The 21,144-nt window shown below is 42.9% G+C and overlaps 1 pseudogene; it reads left to right on the top strand.

Moving 5' to 3' along the window:
- The first annotated feature begins 5,071 nt into the window (after window positions 1–5,071).
- Window positions 5,072–16,944, top strand: LOC130283177 (fragile X messenger ribonucleoprotein 1 homolog; annotated as a pseudogene).
- The last annotated feature ends 4,200 nt before the right edge of the window (window positions 16,945–21,144 follow it).

Raw genomic sequence — 21,144 nt, 5'->3', positions numbered from 1 at the left:
GTGGCCACTCCTAGCCTCCGCCTGTCTTTGCCGGACAAATTTAATGGGGACTCTAAGTTTTGCCGTGGCTTCCTTTCGCAATGTTCTCTGCACTTGGAGATGATGTCGGACCAGTTTCCTACTGAAAGGTCTAAGGTGGCTTTCGTAGTCAGCCTTCTGTCTGGAAAAGCCCTGTCATGGGCCACACCGCTCTGGGACCGCAATGACCCCGTCACTGCCTCTGTACATTCCTTCTTCTCGGAAATTCGAAGTGTCTTTGAGGAACCTGCCCGAGCCTCTTCTGCTGAGACTGCCCTGCTGAACCTGGTCCAGGGTAATTCCTCCGTTGGCGAGTACGCCATACAATTCCGTACTCTTGCTTCTGAACTATCCTGGAATAATGAGGCTCTCTGCGCGACCTTTAAAAAAGGCCTATCCAGCAACATTAAAGATGTTCTGGCCGCACGAGAGACTCCTGCTAGCCTTCATGAACTCATTCATCTAGCCACTCGCATTGACATGCGTTTTTCTGAGAGGCATCAAGAGCTCCGCCAGGAAAAAGACTTAGATCTCTGGACACCTCTCCCACAGTCTCCACTGCAATCTGCGCCTAGGCCTCCCGCCGAGGAGGCCATGCAGGTGGATCGGTCTCGCCTGACCCTGGAAGAGAGGAATCGCCGTAAGGAGGAGAATCTTTGTCTGTACTGTGCCAGTACTGAACATTTTTTGGTGGATTGCCCAATCCGTCCTCCACGCCTGGGAAACGCACGCTCGCACTCAGCTCTCGTGGGTGTGGCGTCTCTTGATACTAAGTCGGCTTCTCCACGTCTCACGCTGCCTGTTCGGATCTCTACTTCAGCCAGCTCTCCCCTCTCAGCCGTGGCCTGCCTGGACTCTGGAGCTTCTGGGAATTTTATTCGGGAGTCCTTAGTGAATAAGTTCCGCATTCCGGTGACCCGTCTTGTCAAGCCACTCCACATTTCCGCGGTCAACGGAGCCAGGTTGGATTGCACCGTGCGTTACCGCACGGAGCCCCTCCTAATGTGCATCGGACCTCATCACGAGGAAATTAAATTTTTTGTCCTTCCTAATTGCACTTCCGAAATTCTCCTTGGACTACCCTGGCTTCAACACCATTCCCCGACCCTGGATTGGTCCACTGGGGAGATCAAGAGTTGGGGTCCCTCTTGTTCCAAGGACTGCCTTCAACCGGTTCCCAGTACTCCCTGCCGTGACCCTGTGGTTCCTCCTGTATCCGGTCCCCCTAAGGTCATTAAGGACTCTGCCTGCCACAGGAAATGCCCCTCCCCCCCTCCCAGTTCCATCAGGCAAGCTTCTGTGTCCCCTCATGGCCCTCGTCCTGGTGTCACACTGCCCCGTGCCAGGTCTCGCCCTCTGCCCTCTCTCCCCATTCCTACTCCTGCGGTTCTGCCTGCCGTTGAGGAATCCCTCCATCCTTTCCCGGTGTCCTCATCCCAGGGGAGGCAGTTACCCGATAAAGAGAGGGGGAGACCTAAGGGGGGGGGTACTGTTACGCCTAGCGCTCCGGGTCCCCGCTCCTCCCCGGAGCGCTCACGGCGTCTTTCTCCCTGCAGCTTCCCGGTCAGTCCCGCTGACCGGGAGCGCTGCTCTGTCTCGGCCGTTGGGGATGCGATTCGCACAGCGGGACGCGCCCGCTCGCGAATCGCATCCCAGGTCACTTACCCGTTCCCGTCTCCTGCGGTCATGTGCTGGCGCGCGCGGCTCCGCTCTCTAGGGCGCGCGCGCGCCAGCTCCCTGAGACTTAAAGGGCCAGTGCACCAATGATTGGTGCCTGGCCCAATTAGCTTAATTGGCTCCCACCTGGTCCCTGACTATATCTAACCTCCTCCCTTGCACTTCCTTGCCGGATCTTGTTGCCATCGTGCCTTGTGAAAGCGTTTTGTGTGTTTATAAGCCAGTGTACCAGAACTCCTGCTATCTCCCCTGACTACGAATCTTGCCGCCTGCCCCCGACCTTCTGCTACGTCCGACTTTGCTTCTGCCTACTCCCTTGTACCTCGCCTATCTTCAGCAGCCAGAGAGGTGAGCCGTTGCCAGTGGATACGACCTGGTCACTACCGCCGCAGCAAGACCATCCCGCTTTGCGGCGGGCTCTGGTGAAAACCTGTAGTGGCTTAGAACCGGTCCACTAGCGCGGTCCTCGCCATCCCTCTCTGGCACAGAGGATCCACTACCTGCCAGCCGGCATCGTGACAACACCTGATAAGTCTCTGGCCAGGAGGTCAGAAAAGATGGACGTGAGGACTCGTGAGATGATAGTAGGTGGTATCCCGCTGTTTGTGGAACTGGATTGTCACCAGGCTGTATCCAGAGTCATGCCGGACATACTACCCTTTTTGAAGACCCGACCAGAGACTGGTAAGACTGTTCTGATTGACTTTGAAACTTTTTATGGGACAGTAAGCCATATTATGGAGGTGTGTGCAGAGCTTAATGTGGAGTTTATACTGGGCAAAGACTTCCCATATTTTTGGCCTTTGTGGAATGGGGAGAATGCGCCAGAGAAATCGCACACAAAGGTTCCTGAGGTAAAGGTTTGCGTTGTCTCGCTAGATGACTGTGTGAACTCTGTCCAAGATGTCTCCAACCTGTGTCTAAGTGCAAAATCATGTGAGGGTGGGGTGCCCCTCATGAAGGCTGATGGGACTGTTCACACTCTGCAGGTTGGACTAAAAAAAAGTCTAGTGAACAGAAAAGGTTGAATGCAGGACTGGGAGAAAATATTACAAAAGGCAATTTGCATGAGTTAGGTCATGTAGATATGAACTGTCCTGTCAATTCTGAACATGTGCAATGTGATATTGTATTGTGTGAAACATGCATGCCTATGTCTTCTGAAGTAATGTGTACTGCTACCAACTCAGACAGGACAAAAGAAAACTTGTGTGAGTTGGTTGTAGATGGTAAAAAGATGGCGGCTATTCTAGACCCAAGAATGGCAATAAGTCTTGTAAAGACCACTAGCAGAAAGCCAGATCCTGACATAGTGTCTATACAAGCTGATTTTTGGGGTTATAAAACTGTTGATGTCTGTTTTTCTACTCCCTATGGTACAGTGAGTCACAAGGTTGCAATAGCGCCCTCCTTGGAGAATGATGTAGTACTGGGGACAAATTTTCAATTTTTCCAGCAATTATGGGAAGACTGTCAGGTGACTAGAGCAGGTACACCTGATAGGTCCACAACACTTGACTTGCATCACACACTAGTTGAGAGTCACTCAGCAGAGGCTGAGGACGGGGAGTATCAGCAGTCTCTAGACACATGTCAGGTAGGGGTCTGCCAGATTGCTGGGAGAGCTGAAGAACAGACTGTGAGTCAAGTCCAAGAGGATCCGGAGACTCAAGTGAAGAGTGTGCCTCTGACTGAAACAGTCTTCAGTAAAACCAGAAACGGAGCAGGTTCTGGAACATAGGTTCCATCCTCAAGTTAAAGATGAGCCAAAAGGGGGGCTGAAATTGCATGGTCATCTAGAAGGGAAGATGGTGGCTGAAAAGGAAGCTACAGTGATGGCTGTGGATAAAGCAAAAGTGCTGAAGAAAGTACATGTGGAGCCGGGTGCTGCGCTTACTGTCACTGACAGTCCTGAGTGAAGGAAATGTGACATTTGAACCAGAGATGGATCCTGACTGGGAAGGTAGAACCATTAAACCAGATGTTGTTGCAGACCCCAAGGCCCTTGATGTCTCTGCTGGACAGCAGAGAGATAATGTTGCAGTGAAAGAGAAGTCTGCAAGTGAGCAGAGAGACAGCGAGAAACTGTCCAGGAACTACCCTAAGGCCCATGGGACCAAGTCCCTTGCAAACGGGAAGACAACTCCTAAAGGAGGAGAAGAGCTGGATCAAGTTGGCTCAAAGGAAGAGACAGGACAAGAACAGGTGACGGTCAGAAGACAAGAGAATGTCTCAAGTTCCTGCAGCGAGAGTGAAGAGACCACTGTAAGTAAGAGATCTCTGAAAAACCGAGCTGGACTTTGTAAGAAAAGAGAGCAGATCCAGAATCTTGAAGAAACCTTACAGATGGTTTCTTCAAAATTGGCACAAAAAGAAGAAGAGGTGTATTACCTGATGGAGGACAAAGAAAAATCGCTTGTAAACTTGAAGAAAGAGAAAGAAGCGAAGCTTCAGATGCAGAAAGATATGGAGATCCACCAAAGTGAGCTTGTGGCTCTGCAGGATGAGCTGTTCCGCTCCCAGGGTCATGTGACCAGCAAGGAGAGCGAATTGGAGAGTCTGGTCCAGCAGTTGTCACTCAAGGAGGAAGAAGTGAATGTTCTGTCTGAGACAAATCGGGCTCTACAAAGTGATCACCAGGCTAGGTTGGTAGCCATGGAAGAGCTCGAGAAGGAGAAAGTGGTAATGGCTCATAAGGTGCAGAGCCTGGAGGCGCAGAACGAAATGCACATTAAGTCTCATGCAGCTACCTTGGATTCGCTGGGAAGGCAAATCTCCAAACAAGAGGCTCAGCTAAGTCTATGAGCAGAAAGTGTTCGAGATGGAGCTACTGAGTAAAGACAATGAGCAGATGAGACAACAACTGCTGTCCCTGGAAGATACTGTCAATAACTTGACAGAATTGCTAGAAAGAGAGAAGGTGAACTCCTCTAAACTCAAGAGTGAGCAGCAGAAAAACTTAAAGCTGGAAGGGGACATGAAGGTCCTAAAAGAAAGCAGTGACCAGGCTGCAGAGGAACTGCACAAAGAGAAACTTGCCGTTAGGAGACTTGAAGCGCAAATTGCTCAGTTGTATGAAGAACTCAGAATGAAAACCGAGAGTTTGCAGAAGAAGCTGCTGGAGATGGAGATGCCTCCTCTAAAAGTGTCAGAGTCTGAGCGAAGGGCTCAAGAAACAAAGCAGCTGAAGCAAGTCTCACAGGAAGCTCCGGAGTCTGGATGCAGAGTCCGTGATCAGAAAAATAAAGGCGGTACAGACTTGGATGGTCGGGGCCAGAGAAGCTCACACTACAGTCCAGCCTTTGGTGAGAGAAGGCAGAGGCCTTAAAGGACTACCTTGTTTGCAGCCAGTGTCCAGGGCGTTGCCTTGAGCAACATGAAGAAGGTAGGAGGCTCCAAGGAAGTCTTTGAAACACCAGTTGTGAAGAACAGTTTCTATAAAGTGAAGCTGAAAGTTCCTGAAGACTTACAGCAGATGTGTGTAAAGGAATCGGCTCCATAAAGACTTTTCAAAGGCAGTGGAAGCCTTTTCGGTGTCTTATGACTCAGAGAATGCCCAGCTGGTCATCTTGTCTGACAATGAAGTTACTATTAAGAGGGTGAACATGTTGGGTAACATCCATTTCCGAAGTCTTCGGACAAAATGGTCAGTGATATCGAGAATCAAAGAAGCCAGAAAGAATCTGGAAAGCTTATGTCTGTCAGTGTCTAGATTCCATGTGCAGTTTGATGTACGAAAAAACTTGATGAGCTCAGTAATCGGCACTCGTGGCACAAATCTTCAACAAGCAAGAAGAATCCCAGGGGTGACTGCTGTTATTCTTGATAAAGATACATGTACGTGTCATGTATATGGTGAGAACCAAGATGCTGTGAAGAAGGCAAGAAGTTACCTGGAGTTGGCTGAGGTGGTAATGTGGGTTCCCCGGAACTTGGTGGGAAAAGTCATTGGGAAGAAAGGAAGGCACATTCAGAAGGTTGTCGACCAGTCAGCGGTTGTTAGAGTGAGAGTTGAGAGTAATAAGAAGAGCTCCCAAGACGAGGGAATGGTCCCCTTTGTATTCCTGGGCACAAAGGACAGTGTTACTAAAGCAACCATTCTACTGGACTACCACCTCAAAAGGTTGAAGAAAGTGGACCAACTTCAGCTAACTAGACCAAAGAGAAGGACAGATGCATGGTCGTGTGTGCACTGTCTTTTGAAGACAAGCGCTCATCCCCGGTGGTCTGAGCAGAGGGGGGGGGGGGGATATGTGACAGTGTGGCAAGGAAAGGGTGCATTTCCCACACTGATCCTGCAGAAATCTCCACCTGTGGACTAATCAATGAGGCAGCAGAAAGGGGGAGGGTCCTTTAAAAGCAAGAGAAACAGAATAATCTGGGCTCTCCCCTAGACAGAGGTGGCTGTTAGAGGGGGGAGACACCGTGTCCAGTGCCAGGCGGGCACAGCAAGGGCTGCTGAGGACACAAGCGTGGACTCCCGGAATGAGAGACGCGGCTCCTGTAACATATAGCAGGTGGCTGTATGAATGGGATTTTATGTTCAAATGTGAACTGTGTCTTATAAGGCTGCAGGACTTATTGTGTTTAAACTGACAGGGAAAAGCCCATCAGTTATTAGTCAGGACATGTGTAGTGAATGGCTAGACGGCCTAGGAGTTATTTTTATATTTTGTTCATCCTGCATCCCGTTTAATAAACCTGGCGAGGAGCCAGAATTGCAGAAAGGACTCATTGTTTGCCGGTTTATTGTGGAAAAACGTGTCCTTTGGCTACGGCAAAGGACGATCCCAGAGTGAAACCCTTTACACGGGTTAAACCTGGTAGGTCCCGGTTGCTACGGGCAGCCAGGACCCACGGATAATGCCTGGCATGGCCAATCGGGCCGATTCCCGGCATTAACCCTTTAGACGCTGCGATCAAAGTTGATCACGGCATCTAAAACGAAAGTAAAAGAATCCTGGCAGCTCAGCGGAGCTGAACGGGACTATCGCGCCAAAATTGCAATTCCAGATGAGCTTACCGGATGACGGAAGGGTTCTCACCTTCCTCTCCGTTATACGATCGGCGTTCTGCTCCATGCCTGCGCAGCAAGATGGTAGAGCAGAGCGCCGGTTACACTGATCAGTGATTTGCAATGGCAGAGCACTGATCAGTGTATGCAATCAGAAGATTGCATGTTTTAGCCCCCTATGGGGGCATAAAAAAAGTGTAACAATTTTTTTAAAATAAAAGTTCATTAACCCCTTCCACATTAAAAGTTTAAATCACCCCCCTTTTCCCATTTTTAAAATAAAGTAATGTAATAAAGAATAAAAATAATCCTATGTGGTACAGCCGGGTGCGTAAATGTCTGAACTATTAAAATATTAGGTTAGCTAAACCACATGGTCGATGGCGTACACGTAAAAAAAACCAAAGTCCAATATTGTGCATTTTTGGTCACTTCACATACCATAAAAATATTAATAAAAAGCGATCAAAAAGTCCCATGTAAACAAAAATATACCTGTAAAAACTGCAGATGATGGCGCAAAAAATGAGCCCTCAATTTAAAAGTTATAGGGGTCATAAAATGACAATTTTAAACATACAAATTTTGGTTAATGTAGTTTATCATTTTTAAAAATATTAAAATAAAACCAACATAAATTGGGTATCCTTGTAACCGTATGGACCTACAGAATAAAGATAAGGTGTAATTTTTACTAATTATAGCACTGTGTAGAAACGGGAGCCCCCAAAAGTTACAAAATGGCGTTTTTTTGCTTTTTTATATCAGCCCACAAATAATTTATTTTTGGTTTCGCCACAGGTTATATTCCAAAATAAGTGATGTAATTGCACAGTACAATTGGTGATGCAAAAAACAAGCCCTTATATGGTTCTATAGGTTGAAAATTGAAAGTGTTATAATTTTTAGAAAAGAAGGAGGAAAAAGCGAAAATGCAAAAACAGCTGCCACGCCCCCTCCCATAGGCTTGCATTGAGGGGCGGAGCGTGAAGTCACACGGGGGCGGAGGCGTGATGTCATACGCCGATGGCCCCGTGGTCGCCGGTAATCAAACCCGGATTTTAACTGGGGTGCTGCGTGCAAGATCACGGGGGGTCCCCAGCGGCGGGACCCCCGCGATCAGACATCTTATCCCCTATCCTTTGGATAGGGGATAAGATGTCTAAGTGCCGGAGTACCCCTTTAAGGTGAAAATAGGCTGAGTCCCTAAGGGGTTAAAGGGGTACTCCACTGAAATCTTTTTTTTTTTGTTAACTGGTGCCAGAAAGTTAAAAAGATTTTTAAATTACTTCTATAAAAACAATCTTAATCTTTCCAGTAGTTATCAGCTGCTGTTATGATCCACAGGAAGTTCTTTTCTTTTTGAATTTCCTTTCTGCCTGCTCTCTGCTGACACCTCTGTTCATTTTAGGAACTGTCCAGAGCAGAATAGGTTTTCTATGGGGATTTGCTCCTACTCTGGACAGTTCCTAAAATGGAGATGTCAACAGAGAGCACAATGGTCAGTCAGACAGGAAATTCAAAAAGAAAAGAACTTCCTGTGGATCATTACAGCAGCTGATAATTACTAGAAGGATTAAGATTTTTTTTTTTATAGAAGTAATTTACAAATCTGTTTCACTTTCTGGCACCAGTTGATTTAAAAATAAGTGTTTTCCTGTGGAGTAAACCCTTTTGATGCCGCAGTCAAAGTTGATCATGGCACCTGTAGTGTTAAAAAAAAAATCCCGGCAGCTCAGCGGATCTGATAGGGACCATCACGGTGAAATTGAGATGTCCTGATTACCTGCCTCCTCGCCGTCCGATCGGTGCTCGGATGCCAATCATGGCAGGCCGGAGCAGCAGAGCACCGATAACACTGATCAAATCTATGCCAAAGCTTGGCATTGAACAGTGTATGCAATCAAATGATTGCATGTTTTAGCCCCTATCGGGACTAAACAAAAAAGTTAATAAATGTGAATAAGCCCCTCCCCTAATAAAAGTTTGAATCCTCCTCTATTCCTCATATTCCCCATTTTTTAAATTAAATAATGTAATAAAGAATAAACATAAACATATGTGGTACCGCCATGTGTGTAAATGTCCAGACAATTAAAATATAAGGTTAGTTAAACTGCTTGGTCGATGGTGTACACATAAAAAATATACCAATGTCCAAAACTGTGCATTTTTGGTCACTTTTACATCATATACTCATACTCCATATAAGAAATTTATAAAAAGAGATCAAAAAGTCCCATGAAAAACAAAAATGGTACCGATAAAAAATACAGACCACAGCGCAAAAAAATAAGCTCTCATATAGCCCCATATGTGGAAAATGTAGAGGTTTTAGGGGTCAGAAAATGACAATTTTAACCCCTTAAGGACCCAGCCATTTTACACCTTAGGAGCCGGCCATTTTTTGCACATCTGACCACTGTCATTTTAAACATTAATAACTCTGGAATGCTTTTAGTTATCATTCTGATTCCGAGATTGTTTTTTCGTGACATATTCTACTTTAACATAGTGGTAAAAAATTTTAGTAACTTGCCTCCTTTCTTGGTGAAAAATCCCAAAATTTGATGAAAAATGTTAAAATTTTTTATTTTTCTAACTTTGAAGCTCTCTGCTTGTAAGGAAAATGGATATTCCAAATATTTTTTTTATTCACATACACAATATGTCTACTTTATGTTTGCATCATAAAATGTACATGTTTTTACATTTGGAAGACACCAAAGGGCTTCAAATTCAGCAGCATTTTTCCAAATTTTCACAAAATTTCAAAAATCTAAATTTTTCAGGGACCAAAGGAGAAAATGTATACTTATATTTGTAGCCCAATTTCTCTTAAGTAAGCACATACCTCATATGTCTATGTAAAGTGTTCGGTGGGCGCAGTAGAGGGCTCAGAAGCGAAGGAGCGACAAGGGGATTTTGGAGAGTACGTTTTTCTGAAATGGTTTTTGGGGGGCATGTTGCATTTAGGAAGCCCCTATGGTGCCAGAACAGCAAAAAAAAACACATGGCATACCATTTTGGAAACTAGACCCCTTGAGGAACGTAACAAGGAATAAAGTGAGCCTTAATACCCCACAGGGGTTTCACGACTTTTGCATATGTAAAAAATAAATAAATAATTTCACTAAAATGTGTGTCCCCCCCCCCCAAATTTCACATTTTTGCAAGGGTTAATAGTAGAAAATAACCCCCAAAATTTGTAACCCCATCTCTTTTGAGTATGGAGGTACCCCATAAGTTGACCTGAAGCGCACTGCGGGCGAACTACAATGCTCAGAAGAGAAGGAGTCATATTTGGCTTTTTGCTCGGGGGCATGTCGCATTTAGGAAGCCCCTATGGTGCCAGGACAGCAAAATAACCCCCACATGGCATACCATTTTGGAAACTAGACCCCTTGAATCTAACAAGGGGTACAGTGAGCATTTACCCCTCACTGGAAAAGTGGGCTGTACAAAATTTTTAATTTGCACAGCCCACTGTTCCAAAGATCTGTCAGACACCAGTGGGGTATAAATTCTCACTGCACCCCTCATTACATTCCGTGAGGGGTGTAGCTTCCGAAATGGGGTCACATGTTTTTTTTTTTTTTTTGCGTTTGTCAAAACCGCTGTAACAATCAGCCAATCACCTCAAATGTACATGGTGCACTCTCCCTTCTGGGCCCTGTTGTGCGCCCCCAGAGCACTTTGCGCCCACATATGGGGTATCTCCGTAGTCGGGAGAAATTTCATTACACATTTTGGGGGGCTTTTTTCCCTTTTACCTCTTGTCAAAATGAAAAGTATAGGGCAACACCAGCATGTTAGTGTAAAAAATTTATTTTTTTACACTAACACGCTGATGTAGACCCCAACTTCACCTTTTCACAAGGGGTGAAAGGAGAAAAAGCCCCCCTAAAATTTGTTAGGCAATTTCTCCCGAGTACGGCGATACCCCTTATGTGGCCCTAAACTGTTGCCTTGAAATACGACAGGGCTCCAAAGTGAGAGCGACGTGTGCATTTGAGGCCTGAATTAGGGATTTGCATAGGGGTGGACATAGGGGTATTCTACGCCAGTGATTCCCAAACAGGGTGCCTCCAGCTGTTACAAAACTCCCAGCATGCTTGGACAGTCAACGGCTGTCCGGCAATACTGGGAGTTGTTGTTTTGCAACAGCTGGAGGCTCCATTTTGAAAACAGTGGCGTACCAGACCTTTTTTATTTTTATTGGGGAGGGGAGGGGGGCTGTGTAGGGTTATGTGTATATGTAGTGTTTTTTATTTTTTATTTTATTTTGTGTTAGTGTAGTGTTTTTAGGGTATAGTCACACGGGCGGGGGATTACAGCGAGTTTCCAGCTGCGAGTTTGAGCCTGATACTCACTGTAAGCCCCTGCCCATGTGAATGGATCTCCAGCTGTTGCAAAACTACAACTCCCAGCATGCACAGTCTATCAGTGCATGCTGGTAGTTATAGTTTTGCAACAGCTGGAGGCACACGGGTTGGGAAACACTGAGTTAGGAAACAGACAATGTGCCTCCAGTTGTTGCAAAAACACAACTCCCAAACATTCTCAGGCATGCTGGAAGTAGAAGTTCAGCAACATCTTTAGAGCCAGATGTTGCCTAACTACAACTCCCATCATGCTTGGAGTTGTAGTTTTGCAACATCTGGAGGACTACAGTTTGCAGATCACTAATACAGTGGTTCCCAATCTGTGCCCTTACAGATGTTACAGAACTACAACTCCCAGCATGCCTGGACAGTAAGGGCATGCTGAGGATGTGTATTTTGCAACATCTGGAAGGGCACAGTGGTCCCAAAACTGTGGACCTCCAGATGTTGCAAAACTGCAACTCCCAGCATGCTCAGATGCCCAGGGCTGTCTGGGCATGCTGGGAGTTGTAGTAACGTGCATTGTGGCAACGTGCATTGCTGTAAAGGGCCTGAACGCGGCTGAAGATCCACTCACCTGTCGCCGCCGTCTTCATCGCCGGGATCCGGGTCTTCAGGGACGAGGTAAATACTGGGGCCGGGCCCCAGCACTCCTCCGTCCCCCGCCGCGTTCTCCGGTCTTCCTCCCATCTTCTCCGGACTTTCAGGGGCTGGGCATGGCGGGAGGAAGTAACCGCCCCCCCCCCCCTGCGATTGGTCGGTTAGCTAACCGATGGATCGCAGGGGATAGGAGGAGGTGGCAGGCTAGCCACCTCGCTCCTATACTTCAGCATGGTCCTGGCTGTCTGTGACAACCGGGATCATGCAAAATTACCGGGCGGTCGGGCCCAGAGACCCAATCAGCCCGGTATCGCCGCAGATCGCAGGGGCGATTTCCCTCGCGATTTGCGATGATCGCCGACATGGGGGGCCTACATGGCCCCCCTCGGCGTTTGCCCTGGATGCCTGCTGAAGCATTTCAGCAGGCATCCGCTTCCGATCTCTGCCCAGCGAGCGGCAGGGACCAGAATACGCCATGATGTACTCATACGTCATGGGTCCTTAAAGCCCAGGGTGCGGAGACGTATGCATATGTCATGGGTCCTTAAGGGGTTAAACATGCCAATTTTGGTGCATGTAGTTATAAAAAAAAATGTAAGTAGTAAAATAAAATAAAGCCTAGATAAATTGGGTATTGTTGTAACCGTATGGAACTACAGAATAAAGAGATGGTGTCCTATTTTACAGAAAACTGCACTTCTTCGAAATAGCTTTTTTTAAATTATTATTATTGTTAGTATTTTTTACCCCACAAATACTTTTTTTTTTTGCCACAGATTATGTCATAAAATAAGTGATGTCATTACAAAGTACAATTGGTGACACAAAAAGCAAGCCCTTATTAATGGTCTGTAGGAGCAAAATTGAAAGTGTTATGCTTTTTAGAAGGGGAGGAGGAAAAAACTGGGAAAAAAATGAAAATTGGCCGGGTCCTTAAAGGAGTACTCTGGGATGTTAAAATTCTCATTAATAATACCGGAGCGGGTAACCTGAGGCACCGAGGGAGCGACGGAAGGTGTGTACCTCTTTATATTTTTTTACTGCCGGCAGTATGAATGACAATTTAACATTCCGGAGTACTCATTTAAAGTCAAAATGGGCTTAACGAGTTAAAGGCAGTACAATAATAGAAAAGCATGAAAACAAGGGCATGATTTTTATTGTATTGACCCACAAAATATAATAAAAAGCATGTAATTTTTACCATGCATGCTGCAGATAATGGAGTCAGGTCAAAACTTCTCTGACACTTGATACCTATTGCATGCACGTTCTGTTAGCACATGCTTACTGATTAACATGGATCAACTAGGGCATTATCTGGATTAGATTATGCTTGAGGAAGTTGTTACCCTAGATGCCGTATTTCAGTGCAGGCACACTTTTTGCAAACACTGTGAACACGATCAAACTTTAGAGATGACAGCCAGATCTATTATAGTGGTCATTGCATGGTGAGGTAAAGTGGAGTCTTCATTTTCAAAAATGCACATGTTTGATATACGGTATTTAAATGTAGAATAATGTTTTATATCTTTTAATGTATTTTGTGACATATGCTTATCACTTTTATGCATTTTTGGCAGCATAGGAGTATTTTCTTTGCAATGAGATGTAATAGTAGGCACTTTGTAATTATTGTGATGTTATACACATTACTTTTGTGATGTTATTACAATTACTTGTAAACTATGTAAACGTATTTAGTTATTGCTTGAGAAAGGCATTTTCTTGACAAAGTGTTGCACTTGTAGTTTATGGTGTAGTAAAATGTCAGCTATCAAATATTCTAATATGAGGATTAACTCCTTCGGGATGAAGGGCGTAACTGTATGCCCTACGCCTGGTCCCGGTGTTTAAAACGGGGTCACACCGTGACCCCGCATCACACAGAATCGGTCCCGGCTATCAAGACCCTTGGCTAATAGCGTGCAGCACCAATCGTTGTGCCGCGCGCTATTAACCCTTCAGACGCGGCGATCAAAGTTGATTGCGGTGTCTAAAAATGAAAGTAGACCCTTCCCGGCAGCTCAGTCGGGCTGATCGGGACATCACAATAAAATTGTGATGTCCCGATCAGCTAGGACTTGAGCAGAGACCCCCTTACCTTGCTCCGTCACGTCCGATCAGCGTTTGATTGCTCCAAGCCTGAGCTACAGGCTTGAGCAATTGAGCCCCTATCTCGCTGATCCATGCAAAGCTTTGGCTTTGAAGGGATCAGGGTAAGAAATCAGTGTGTGCAGTGTTATAGCCCCCTATTAGAGCTATAACACTGAACAAAAAAAGTGAAAAAAAAGTTAACAAAGGTCATTTAACCCCTCCCCTAATGAAAGTTTGAATCACCCCCCTTTTCCCATAAAAAAAAAAAAACTGTGTAAATAAAAATAAACATTTGTGGTATCGCCGCGTGCGGAAATGTCCGAACTATAGAAAAATATTGTTAATTAAACCGCACGGTCAATGGTGTAAGCATCAAAAAAATTACAAAGTCCAACATAGCGTATTTTTGGTCACTTTTTCTATCATGAAAAAATGAATAAAAAGCAATAAAGTCTGATCAAAACAAAAATGGTACCAATAAAAACTTCAGAACATGGCGCGAAAAATAAATCCTCATACCGGCCCATACACGTAAAAATTAAAAAGTTATAGGGGTTAGAAGAGGAGAATTTTTAACGTATAAATTTTCCTGCATGTAGTTATGTTATTTTTCCGAAGTACAGCAGTATCCAACCTATATAAGTAGGGTATCATTTTAACCATATGTACCTACAGAATAAAGATAAGGTGTTATTTTTACCGAGAAATGCACTGCGTAGAAACGGAAGCCCCCAAAATTTTAAAAATTTTATTTTTTCTTCAATTTTGTCGCACAATAAATTTTTTTCCCTTTTGACGTGTATTTTTTTTTGTAAAATGACTGTCACTGCAAAGAAGAATTGATGGCGCAAAAAATAAGCCATCAAAATATGACATTTTATGTGCAAAATTGAAAGCGTTATGATTTTTAGAAGGTGATGAAGAAAAAAAATGAAAATGCAAAAACTGAAAAACCCTGCGTCCTTCTGGGGTTAATGTGCAAACTTGAAGCAGCAGGCTGATCTTTGTAACCTTTGCAGGACAGGTTGGGTAGGGGGTTCATGGCTCCTTCCCATGTTGTGGTTTGCTCATTTTTTAGCCTTTTAATTGTTTTTAGATGTTCTTGTTGTCTAATCTAATTCTATATTTGTGTTTTGCATATTTGCATATTTAACATTATTCATTTGGGTTTGCACTTTATGCAGTGATCTCTTTTTCTTTTTTGCTGTATTAATGTGGTTTTGCTGTTAGTAGCACCCCTTACATATTATTTATGTCTGGTTGAGCCCCCCTTTTTCTTCTCTGGTTCCTTCTTATATGGGACAATTTTGACAAAAAATATGCAATACCCAAGCATATTCATCAATATTATTTCTTTTTATAAAGCCTAAAAGGAAACTGTACACAAAATTGCCACAATATATCCCCACTACTTCTTGGCTTGTTACTGTGAGTGTCCAAAGGACATAAGCAATGGGAATAGCCATTTATTTTGCTAGAGTATATTCCAGCTCAAGGCTATGTGTCAGTAAGAAAAATGAATCGGGAGACAGAAAGAATTTCCAAAGATTCATCTTAATGAAAGATACTGTTTGTGTAAACAGAGCGTGCAACAGTCAAGGGTTCAGTATGCAGGTTTTCTGAACACATTTTTAAGAGGAAAAAACTGATAAATTGTTTCAAACTATTAGGAAATATTTATTGGAACTATATTCATCAAAAGATATTCCATATTTAAATGTTCTATTATTAATCTGTTATTATATTTTGTCTCTATTTGATGTGCTTTTTTACATAACATAATATGTAATTGATTTTTATTTCTCTGATTATTCAGGCTATTGAAAATGAACAATACTCTTTGGCAAGGCTTACTTACGTGATATAGGGAAAATTGAATAGATTAAATTAAAAAATACTAGTCAATTTTATTCTCAAACCATTTATTTAAACAAATACAACTAATGGTAATGAGCAACTATTTAAAACGTCTGCAAAATGTTTTTACTCAGTCTACAGCTTCTTTTCATTTAGCTTTATGTTAATGAAACACTTCCATTCATGTGCTGCTGCTACCTGCCACCTGCCGACCCTTTACTGAAACACTGCTGGATCATGATCTATGTTGCTCATTATATTAACACAGTACAATAACTTGAGCCTGGATTCCTGGCTACAACTTCTCTACAACTTATCCATGATTGATCTAATACAAGTAGATCATTTGCTTTCCACTCCAATCAACTTAAAAACTAGTCTTGATCTACTTTTCTAACTTACTACTCAACAACTGACTACTTTGATTTACTTACAGCTACTACCTGCTTTTGACCATCTGAGAAGTATTTTCCTTTAGTCAAAATGACTAAAAGAAAACAAAATATGTCAATTTCCCATCGAGGAGAAGGTTATTCTATGGTATCTGGCAGCAAGACGTTAACAACAGATCTTTTAACTTCTCCAAGTTACCAGATTGGGCCTCACTAAATTTCACTTGTTTTTTTTAGCACATTTCTTAAATCTAATTTGAATAGTGGTCTTGGAAATTTTAGGGATCAAGCTAATTGTTTAAACTCTGTCATTTTCCTCAAATCATTCTTGGATTTGTGCACTGTGGCAGAGCACATGATTCTTCTGAAAGAGGATACTGCTATTAGGGAATACCTAAATGTACTTGGTCTGCAACAATGGTTAGGTAGGGAGAAAATGTCAAAGTAGCAGGATTTCCTAAAAAAAACATGACACAGAACAGCACACTACCTCCTCCAGCTTGCCTTCTTCCCATTATGCATCCTGGTGCCATCTCATCCCAGGGTAAGTGATGCATACGCATATTGCTGTCCAGTTCGGGTACATTTAAGGCTGGCTACATGTAAGCAATGCCCCATGCATTCTAAAGTTTAGCTGTTATCCCTCAAATAATCAGCAAAAAAGGGTTGTAGACCCTCTACTCACCTTTTTACTGTTGAGATTTTATGGATACACACACAACAAACAGGCTCCTAACAGCCCAAACAAATCACCAGTATAGAGGAGCATGTAATCTACCAATTCACCTGTTCACAAACAGAACCTGGATTTGTTATATTAACTTTCTTTATTATCTTAAATTCAAGTTCTGTTTGTGATCTGAAGAAAGTCAGTTTCAACTATGGAGGCCTTTTGGTGTGAGCTTCAGTCCTGTCTTTGCTGTGAAGTGACACACTTCCTCAACTGCTGGTATGATTATCTGGGTGTTACACCATGTGATATGTGACACCAGGTGACATCTCATATGTGACAGTCCTTAATCACTCCAACACTATGTGCAGAATACCCTGTGATCACATGTGTTGTCTCTCACGGCAAGGCTTCTAACTGGAATTTCCCATCACAATTAGAGTTTAGTGAATTGTTTAAAAAAAAAATATTCCATTTAGTCACCTGCCAGTGTTAAAACACACACAGAGGTTCTGGAAGAAGCAACAGCTTTTTCCAAGCGGTCCAGAAGGATTTCTTGTTGGGAACAACAGGTTTTGTGCCTGAAAAGTAAAGAAGTGATGGATTTTTACAAGTGGTCTAGAAAACATAAAAATCTAGAGTAAAGGTGGGGGTTTTGTACAAAAGTCTTAAAGAAGGAGGAGTAGGATGCCCTTCTATACTTCAATATTACAGGGCAGTTGTACAAGATCAAACCCCTCTAGCTTAAAGGGATATTCCAGCTACAGACATGTTATATATAAGATGTATGATCATGGGGGGCCCGCCTCTGGAACTCTCCGCAATCTCCATGCAGCACTTGGCATTCTCTGCTGGGCTGCTGCTCCAGTCTCGGAAACCTCTGTGCTTCCCGGACTGGAGATGGGAGGTCACACCATGCCCCCCTCATGATGGCTGTCATCCCCTCCTCCCATAGACATTAAATGTGGGGTGGCATGGCATGATGTCATGAGGGGGGCGTGGTGTGACCTCACATCTCCATTCCCGGAAACACAGAGGTTTTCGAGGCTTGACAGCGGCAGGCCCCCCACGTTCAGACATCTTATTCCCTATCCTTTCGAATACCCCTTTAAAATCTCAACAAAACTCTGGGTTGACATAGAATCACTCTTGTTAGGCAATCCATCAGTCAAAGATGTCCTCAAAGCCTCATACTTGTCTAACACAACACCTTCTTATTCTCATCCAACACTCAAAATTTTAATGCTCCTTTGGAAGCATTTCATTTTCCCTTAAGTGATTATCACGTAAGACTTCATGTCTGCACACCTTACAGTACTTGAAGCCTTAAAGGGGTTATCCAGGAAAAAAATGTTTTTAATATATATATAATATATCAACTGGCTCCAGAAAGTTAAACAGATTTGTAAATTATCATAAGTAGGAAGAGTAAAAAGACATATCCGCACTCACCACCGGGTTCGGCACAAGACATTCCTAAATGGAGATGGCCACGGGATCAGAGAGACGGCATCGCTTTGTGCTCTCAGATAGCTAATAGCGCGCGGCATTGATCGCTTTGCTGTGCTCTATTAACCCTTTAGACGTGGCGTTCAAAGTTGAACACCACGTCTAAAGTGAAAGTGAAACCATGCCGGTTAGCTCAGGGAGGCGAAATTGCGGTGAAATTGCGGCATTCCAAACAGCTTACAAGACAGCTGGAGATACCTGCCTCCTCGCTGTCCGATCGCCGAATGACTGCTCAGTGCCTGAGATCCAGGCATGAGCAATCAAGCGGCAGAATCATCGATCAGTGGTTTCTTATGAGAAACCACTGATTAATGGAAAAGATCAGTATGTGCAGTGTTATAGGTCCCTATGGGAGCTATAACACTGCAAAAAAAAAAGTGAAAAAAAAAAGTGAATAAAGATAATTTAACACCTCCCCTAATAAAAGTTTGGTTTAAATGATTTTCATTGGATTTTTTTTGAGAAATTTACAACAAAGGAAAGATTGGCCAAAGAAAACAACGTGGCCAAGGAACAATACATAACAAATATAACACAGTTATATAAATGTTACTAAAGCAATCACTCAGCTGTATGTAGAAATATTAATTTGCAGAATCATGTCTTTGGATGTTGCGGATATTATAGACATATCCGGTAGATCATTATAGGTCATTTTGAAAAGTAAAAACGTCACATAAGCAGTTTTAAAGTATTTTATAGTCATACCTATAACTCTGCAGCAAAGAATAGGATTTTTCATGACTATATCCTGTAGTCCTTCCCTCTCTCGTCACAGGAAGATTCACCGGAAATATGTGCAAAGTGTGACACACAGTAATCATAAGTAGTAATGGGTAGTTAGAGTAGTACCATTTAATAATATAGGATGAACATAATTTAATGGAATTGATCCCAGAACAGCATGAAATCTAATAAAACCGTGATAGAAGTGATGTGCGTGGTTAATTAGCAACACCTAGGCCAGTGGATAGGGCTTCGTCCAGGTCTTCCATCTTGACTCGCAGGTCCGTCTGGTGTTTAACTTCCAGGCATATGTCGTTTCGTAAAAACAATTGGACTTGACTGCTTCTATAATGTCGGCTGTAGAAGGGACAGAAGAGGATTTCCACCTAGCTGCAAGTTGGGATCTGTAGGCTATTAGGATATGGCATAAAGGTGTTCTATAAGCGGCGTCTGCTGTGTGAATGCCTATGTTTAAAGTACAAGTTTGCTGGATATGGATAATGACTTGTGTGAAACCAGTTGTACTAATTCCTCCACACCTTTTTTCAATGTGTGAAGTGCAGGACACAACTAGAAAATGTGACTTATGGTGCCCCTTTTCCCATAAAAAAACTGAGTAAATAAACATATGTGGTATCGCCGAGTGCGGAAATGTTTGAATTATAAAAATATATTGTTAATTTAAACCGCATGGTCAATGGCGTACACGCAAAAAAATTTCAAAGTCCAAAATAGTGCATTCAATAAGCCCTATCAATGCAAAAATTGTACGGCTAAAACTTCAGATCACGGTGCAAAAATGAGCCCTCATACTGCCCTATAGGCGGAAAAGTAAAAAAGTTATAGGGGTCAGAAGATGACAGTTTTAAATGTATACATTTTCCTGCATGTAGTTATGTTTTTTTTCCAGAAGTACGACAAAACCAAACCTATATAAGTAGGGTATCATTTTAATCGTATGGACCTACAGAACAAAGATAAGGTGTCATTTTTACCGAAAAATGTACTGTGTAGAAACGGAAGCCCTCAAAACTTAAAAAATGGCGTTCAATTTTGTCTCACGATGATTTTTTTTTTCCGTAACACCGTACATTTTTGGGTAAAATTGCAAAGTAGAATTGGTGGTGCAAAAAATAAGCCATCATACGGATTTTTAGGTGCAAAATTGAAAGAGTTATGATTTTTTAAAGGTAAGGAGGAAAAAACGAAAATGCAAAAATGGAAAAACTCCGGGTCCTTAAGGGGTTAATACCAGATCTGCATATATCATCAGAGATTTCTAAAGGGATCCAACACCTGAACAATTTTTGGAATGGAGATGTCTGTGTCTCCTTTGAGAGTTTATATTCATAATATGTCATTACTAATAAAGACTTCTATACGTTTTCACAAATTATACATGCCTTGATTTCAATTGACAACACTCTCGCTTGCTTCAACTCATCCCTAATAAATTGGCTTTCCCAACAAAATAACAAAAAATCTCACAGTCATTCACTTATACTACCATCTTATTCCCCTTTGCTAGAGCAGTACTGCTTAAAATGGGAATCAGATTTGGGCACCAGTGATAAAAAGCCCACTCCACCATACCATCCATCTCCCGCTGCATCACTCTCCTAGAAATCTCCAAAAAAATCCTATTATGTGGCACTTATACATTCTAGTCTTGCTTATTTCACAGATTCATCAAACAGGTGGTAAAGATGTCAGAAAGTGGGGACCCTTGTTCACATTTGGTGTTCATGTTAAAAAATACTTGATTTTGGAAAAAAATTGGTAAATTCTTATTCCCACTATGTGGTTTTCCTGTAATTCTCCATGCAATACTAGCATTACTAAACATTGATATTGACACTCACTCCCATCACCATTAAACCAGAATCATTCCCTCTCTTAGTTGTTCGTCACAGCATAGTCAATATACTGAACACAAGCAAAATAAATAATCCAAGGTATTAACAGTTGACATGAACACAAAATATCCTCCACTTTTAACAAAGATGCTAATTTCTTTGCAAATAGCCGGTCCGCATTTGGCTTGTGAACCAAGATATATTCATTGCTTTAACTATTCCTTTTGAACATCATTAGTTTTGATAGGGATGACCCTTATGTTTCTGATGACTGATCAATATATTAAAGGGGTATTCCAGGCAAAACCTTTTTTTTATATATATCAACTGACTCCAGAAA

This window comes from Hyla sarda, chromosome 7 (genome assembly GCF_029499605.1).
Source record: "Hyla sarda isolate aHylSar1 chromosome 7, aHylSar1.hap1, whole genome shotgun sequence".
NCBI lineage: Eukaryota > Metazoa > Chordata > Amphibia > Anura > Hylidae > Hyla > Hyla sarda.
Note: the sequence above shows the minus strand (reverse complement) of the source record. Positions and strands in the feature narration are given on the sequence as shown.